Source organism: Meleagris gallopavo, chromosome 11 (genome assembly GCF_000146605.3).
Source record: "Meleagris gallopavo isolate NT-WF06-2002-E0010 breed Aviagen turkey brand Nicholas breeding stock chromosome 11, Turkey_5.1, whole genome shotgun sequence".
Taxonomy (NCBI): Eukaryota; Metazoa; Chordata; class Aves; order Galliformes; family Phasianidae; genus Meleagris; species Meleagris gallopavo.
In genome coordinates this window covers 9,186,684-9,194,283 of record NC_015021.2, presented here as the reverse complement: position 1 = coordinate 9,194,283, position 7,600 = coordinate 9,186,684, and the positions used below count along the sequence as shown (strand labels likewise).

The 7,600-nt window shown below is 38.5% G+C and overlaps 1 long non-coding RNA gene across 1 annotated transcript; it reads right to left on the bottom strand.

Moving 5' to 3' along the window:
* Nucleotides 1-1,059: 1,059 nt before the first annotated feature.
* LOC104912596 lies at nucleotides 1,060-7,282 on the bottom strand. Its single transcript, XR_794771.3, has 4 exons — nucleotides 7,178-7,282; nucleotides 5,421-5,478; nucleotides 4,526-4,638; nucleotides 1,060-4,136 (listed from the first exon to the last, which is right to left on the bottom strand). It is a non-coding gene; the product is annotated as an uncharacterized LOC104912596 (long non-coding RNA).
* Nucleotides 7,283-7,600: the final 318 nt, after the last annotated feature.

Below are 7,600 nucleotides of genomic sequence, written 5' to 3'. Positions count from 1 at the left end.
GAATTAGCAATATTGCCTACAAAAATGAATTAGTGTAACGTTCTTCCTAGCACTGCCAACAGTAAACCACTGCATGAAGGACTTGGAGGTGGATGGTTGGTAGATGTATTTTGCAGGTTGTGATTTTAATACTTAGACCACAATACTGTCATTCATATCTTTGGAAATCCCAGTCCTTTCTCTGAATGAAAAGCTTCCGATGTGTTTGCCTGGCTTTATGAGGTGTTTTACCTAAAAGGTCAGTTTTGCCTTTCTATTTCAGTCCTCATCCACAATGGTCCTTTTCTTCACATGCACAGAACCCATCCAGAAGACTTATGTTTTCCAGATATTTCATTGAGCAACTCTTAGTGTAATTCTTTTCAGTGCTTCTTCCCAGAATTGGGTTTGAATTCTGCAGATCACAACACCCGTAAGTCTTATTGTGTCGTGGTCTCACAGCATAACGTGCACTTTCCAGCAACACAAAGCAATCCAAGACAGCAATTTGAAGTGAGCTGTACGGATGAGGGCACACACAAAAGTGACACTTCAAATTGAACAAGTATAAATGTCTCTGATATCAGGTTGCTCAGGAATCTGAAAACGAGGACACTGCCTGTGCTCTTAACCTGTAACAGCCAGAAGGGTGGCTGAAGTTGTTTCACAGGAAGTTGAGCCCTCAATTATCATGGATTTCTAATACAGAATGCAAACAGCCTTTGACCGTCTCTAGAAATGAAGCATGAACTCACTGGGAAATACAACAACCCCTGCACTTAGAACAAGACCTACAAATAGCTTCATTGTATGTTAACTTAATAACTAAAGGACACATTTGGTGAGAGCTGCTGAAGAAGCAAAGTCCCATAGCTGGAGCTTTGGCAGCTCTGGGAACATCCACTGGGAAATGCTCTGAACCAATAACTTCGAACATCCACAACATTCAGTGGTCATAAGGAATGCAGGCTCATCACTGCGTTCTCTTTACACCAGGTCTGAATGACTCCTTTATAATTAAAACACATCACCACAAACAAACATTGCCAGGGTTGATTATAACAAGCAATCAAAACAGAAGAAAATTTATTTTTATTTTAGCATTTTTATTATAGCCTTGGCTAATGACAGTACATAAAACAGAACAATAAGATTTCTGTACCAAGAGCAAGTCATTTTTGCTACCAAATATAAAGCTCTGCAAATTCAAAAGTACTTTTACTCCTAAAATAGGAACTCCAACAATGCAGTACCAGAAAATAAACTGTGGCCTGTTGAGCACAACAAATATCAACCTTTTGTCCCCAAAGTTTTCTACCGGTAGCTGAATGATTTTTTTTTTTAGACAAACTTCAGTCTGAGAATGGTGGTCTCACTTGTTGTGTCTCACCACACACCCCCTGACTGCAAGGCCATCACAAGAAACGTGAAGGAGAAAGAGACCTTCATTGACATCAGGCACACTGCCAGATCAGATCACTCCCAGACTTGGGAAGCCTTTTTTAACTGAAAGACAGCTAATCACAAGTACCATAAACTTGATTTTTCCAATGAAGAAAATATACATGAAAATATTTATTGCCTAAGAATCATCCACAACGCTTTACCCTGATGAAATCTCAATAGATACATGTTATTTCAAAGAATAAGACATAGCCTGAAGTAATTCCACAGGTAGTGACCAGACAGCACTATAAGCACAGACAATCTGCTTTTGTTCCCACGATAAAAAACAAAGGCAAAATAAAACCAACACACACACACACACACACACACACACACACACACACACACACACACACACACACACACAGAGTTACATGTATAACCAGGGTCTGGTTTGGATACACTTGAGGTTTCATGGTTCAAGTACTGGTTCGTATTGCTATTGCAGATTATCTTACCCTACTAAGCTTGTATGTGAAAACACCAACTTCACAGAGTTTGCTCTCCTTGGCAAAGCGGACAGTACCTGAAGCACACTTTGCTCAGAGCACTTAACAGAGATTTAACTAGACTGATAGCTTAAAAGTAGGCAAATGCTGCAGTAATAGAACAAAGTACATTTGTGGCAACTGAAGAATAGGACGGGAGTTCACAAACTATTTAGTGATGTAAGTGCATAAGTTCTTCTGGAATATCTAGAGTCATAGAATAATTCAAGTTGGAAGGGACCTTTAAGGACCATCTAGACCACGTGCCCTGCAAAGAACAGGGACATCTACAGCTGGATATGTTGCTCAGAGCCCCCTTCAGCCTGACAACTGATTCACAAAAACATAGCAAAAGATTTAGAAATAAGGTGCTGTGGACTGTTTTTTGTTTCTGGCAACACAAGTAAGGTGCCACCTCATTTCTGCATGCTGTTTAGAAAAGGCCAGACAAGAACTTAGGAGTGTGTGCTTTTCCATTCAAGTTCTATACAAACTATTTGACAAAATGGGACTTTGTGCTTCTGGGCATCTAAATATATAAAAGGTTATCATTTTCACTTCAGAGGTGAAGACTGCATGAGTCATGGAAAATTGGGAATAATTGCTTTTGCAAAGCAAACTGGAGCTCCCTAGAAAAGGCAGTGATGGAAGATCTTACTTCACTTTTTAGAAAGATTCAAATATAAAAAACAGTTCATAAACAGCAGTTTCAGGCAGGCAGAAATTTCAGCTGCTTGGCTAGATTAAGTATGTCTGCTATTTAAGTACCACTGAAATTATACATTAGCTGTAGAAATCTTACCGCTTTTTTTTCAAAGAAAAGTTTAAAAACTATAAAAATCATTGCTACACCTGAGCTCAGAAGAGAAAAAGTTGGAGTTTTACCCACTTGTTAGCTACTCAGATAACAACTATTCACATTAGTAAACCTGATTGGCCCGATTGCTGGATTTATCAGAAGTACTCAAAAAGCCAAGCACAGCACACGGCTGCTTATCCTTATCAGCCACCACAGATGGAGCTGCACACTACAACTGTTTCTACGGACTGCAAACAATACCTGCCATGATATGCAGCCAAGCTCAAAGACAGCTCCCTTTCTGGCAGTGTTAAGGAAAGCGACCTCGGCCTTTAAAAATAAGAATTAAAGAAAAGCATAGCATCCTGGAGCTACCTCAGAAGTAATACTGTTTACTCCATCTTGGAGCAGAACCTTAAAATACAGTTTGCACTGATCCTGTCAGGCACAGATCACTTTGAAGAAGAAAGAAGTGTGCAGTTGTGTGTAGTATGTTTTATACTACAATTAACAGTTTGCAATGCCCTAAAAATAGTATGAAAATACTCTTCAGTAATTACAGAATTCATATGTATTTGGATACGGAAACACCCATGCATAGAAAACTCATAGAATACTCTTTGGGGTTTATCTCATTTAATATATCAGCATTATTTAACCTCATGTGGCTACAGCAATGCCAGAAAACAGCAGGACTGATTTGTGCTGACCTACGGGAAACTCTTAAAAATTATCTGCAATATAGAGGAAGAGATTTTAGGCAAACAGTAAAAGAACATCTGTCCTTCAGGGTTAAATCTGAAGGACACAACACCTGTCATATAAAATGGAGTGTGCCCTTAAAGAAGTACTGCCTTTTAGTTCTTTCATTAAGACACAAGGCATGCCTGGAGTTTAATTAGATACTTGCAGAGACCAAGGAAACCTGCACTGAGCAGAGACGGAGGAAGGGCTAAGGTCTCACAGACACATACCTGAAAACACTGCAAAAGTTTAAAACTAACCTTGCAGGGCTCCCTAATGAGTGACTATTACACACTACTGAACAGGATACCACTAACAGCTGCTTAATCTTAAACATAACACAAAATTAAAAACAGGGAGTTAATATCAAAGAAAGTCATCTAACACCATGTCAGGCAAGAAAAGTTTTGATGACTATTTTGTATCCCTATTACAATGGGAAACTGAAGATAAGCTTAATATAAGAACTACTAAGCAAAAACAATGCCAAGGGTGTATAATATATAAAATACTGACTATGTGTTATGAAATACATATCACAAGAGTTACCACAATGCATTTCCATGTTAAACTCCAAAATAATCTCCAAGTCACACGTTGAACACAAGGCATTCCTTCTGGCATAATGCCACCATAATTCAACTCCAGAATGACTCCTTTAAGCCAGAGTATAATGTAATCTGCAAACAAGGCAAAAAAGAACTTTTTAATATCTGCTATCTTCATACACTTAAAAAACAAAGTAGTCCTTTTCCTATTTACAATGAAACAATGAGAATTGAGAGCCACCTGCTTATACAACCTGAGAGATTCCTTCCATGATTCTCAACTTATGTGGTATTTCTGGAAAAAATGAATATATACACACACACATGTACATACACATGTTTATAAAATCACTCTACTGTGTAGTTTAGCCTCAGGCCCCTTCAAACACCAGCTAAACTATAAAATGAAAAGGAATACAGAAACCTATGCAAACCCATCTTGTAAGCATTTTTCCAAAGCTTCTTAGTACTATCCATAACTAAAAAAAAAGTCTCTTTAAATGGCTATTTGAGCATCTTACCAAAAGCTTTATACATTGTGTCCTTGAACTGCACTGCTTTCCCCTTCTCCACCTTGCATTTGCATCTGCATCTGCGCCTGCATTCTCGCAATCATCTCCTGCATGCGACGAAGCTGGAAATACAGCATAAGAGAACCCTTCAGCCTTATCTCACCTCAGAATATGATTCTCTGCTGCCACCACACTGTTAATCATTAATATTAAGATGGAACACACATCTGCATTGGCTTGATCTGACAAGTTGCAATCTTAGGTTATGGACTGTTTGTCTACCACTCATAATCCAACCAGTAAGAGGCTGGAAATTTGCTGACTGAAATCAATAAGCTTTCTTATTGTAACCTGGGACTTGTCAGCATCCCTAAGCTGAAGTGTTTTCTTACCCCAAAGTTAAATAAATAAGAACGGTGCTGTTGAAATGCTGAACTCACTAAGGCTTTTACATTTGTTTGTAAAACAACTGGAGTTATAAATTATGGATTTATCATAGTGACAGAACAAGGAGAATTTCCACATTGTCCTTTATTCCTGATAATTCCTACTACTGTTTCCTCCTTTGTCGCAGAGTTGAATTGACTTTTTCCTCCCAATTTGCGACTGCTAAGTTTAGAACCTTTCCTCATATTCAAGGATGGCTCTCCCTTCCCACACAACATGCAGAACATCCATTATTGACCAGTCCAATTAAATATGACATTGCACTTGTTCCAATAAATCAGTATTCTGAGAACCCCTCTCTCCATATTCTGTTTTTACTCTACCTTGCATAGTTTTATATTAGACCATTCCATCTTTCCCATCACAGATTATCAAGCTCATATAAATCACCTATCCCAAAAGAGCAAAACAAAGATAAAGTTTCCCCCATCCAAATAATAGAGATTTTTCATCTTACTTCAGCTTCTTTTTCGAGCAGAATCTGGTCTTTATTTACTTCTTCATCTTCTATTTTCCTAAGATAGAAAAATATTGTTCAATAACATGTTTGTAGGCATCAGTGAAAACTATTTCTGAACATTACTCAAGTAGAGCAGTTTGTCAGAGCATGGTGTTAACTTAGCTGACTACAATTGGAATACCACACAATTCAGAAATCTGAGCACACTGTGCTCAATTCTTTTTCATTGCTGCAATACAACTAAATCAAAACAAGTTCAAGAGAATGCCGGACAAGATATTTTACGTGTTACTTCCATATTTTTGTTACTATCCAGGAACTTTGAAACCCTGTTACCCCCAGGTGGAACCTTCTTTTGACAGTTCTCTCTCATCTCTAAGGTCATGAACCACATTTGCTATCAAACATCTAGAAGCCACGTATCAAACTACGCTTCTTATCCTTAAAGCTTTTAGTAAACAAAAAGCTGAAACCAAGAAGATAGCAGACCCTCAGCCTGTTTTCAGTACAGCATTGTACTTAAAGTGAATGCCATTAAGAAATCAGTACACTTGTCTTTGAGTAAACTTGCTAGGATACGTTTGTACACATTTCTAAGTTGTCAAAACCAAAAGCACAAAAGCAGCAAACCACCGTACATATCTGCCATCCTTCCATCCTTTATCCTCTTCTCCACTTAAGAGTTTGAAGTTTGATTATTTTTATAGTATAATCACTTTTTGTTCTTCCCCAATTCCACAGATTCTTTGGGTGTACCATGTAAAAGTACAGCACAAACACTGATTGCTCCTGTCAAAGTTAATTCCTTCCATCTGTATCTAAGGAAACTGCTGCTTCATGGGAACATTCCAATTTTACACTGAGAAACTGAGCGTAAGACTATTTGCATGTACTGTCTTTTCAAGATTTCATACCACTTGCAAGTACATTTTTCTTATCCCACGCTGCAATGTGGAAGAGCTGCTAACAGACCTCTTAATCAGCAAAAACGCTACCAAAAGTGCAAATCAAACAAAAACTCCTATTTCTGAAACCAGACCAGGCATGTGACAAAATCTATTGCAACAGCAGAAGGAAAAAACTTTGCAAAAATATATCAAACCCACTGACACGTGCAATTGTGAAACCCTCTAGTGGTTGAAATAAGAGAAGCAACACAGTCTAAGTTAGGAAGCACTCAGTCTTCATAAAGAACTCTCACAAACTCAACTTCAGAGACTCTGCTATTTTATTTATTTATTTATTTATTTTTAGAAACAGGGTGTTCTACCTGCCTCTTTTACCACAGCCCAAAATAGGACTGAAAGACATTATCCTATGACTGCTCTTCAAAGAGAACTATTTATTTATGTCATGTTAAATTAAGTACTACAGGACTTGACTTTCTTTTTTTAAAGCTACTTTCTTAAGGTCCAAATATGCAAGTCAAAGAAACGATTCATTTTAATGTATCAGCACTTATCTAACTTGCATGTTTTTAGAAGGTCTTTATCATACATTTTCCCTATGTTTTTACCTTGAATACACCAATCAAACTGTGTTCAAACCCTAAAGCAGAGATTTAATTATGCTTCTTTTAAAGTCACAACTGACTCAAATTTGCAGCATACTTTTTCTTACAGTGAATGTAAACTGATTGATGGAACTTCTTGCTAACTGCCCCTAGAGAGCTGCAATCAAATGGCGGGGGGAGAGAGAGAAGACCAAGAAATGAATTCAGAGGAAGACATGGCTTGTAGCAATAAGATGACAACCTGCCGCCTCGCTTGAGCCGCTCAGAACGGAAGTTCTCATAGTGAAGATCTTGGGTCACCTCCTGAAGATCTTGCATATGGGTGCTAGAGGAATGGAAAAAAATGAAAAGGTAAAACATCAGCTTGGGTAAGCAACTCTCGCATTCAGCACCACATTGGGTCAGTGTGTTCAGCATATGGATTCATGTAACATAACAATTTCTGAGCTGATTTATATTAAATCAGTGCTACCAAAGGCAGACAGCACCCCGGATTCTGAGGCAGCCCATACGTAAGTGAGCCATGTGACACAAAGCAGTGCTGGGCAGGGAAAGCCTGGAAAACCTTAACTGGAACAGGTTGCCCAAGGAGGCTGTGGATGCCCCATCCCTGCAGGCATTCAAGGCCAGGCTGGATGTGGCTCTGGGCAGCCTGGTCTGCTGG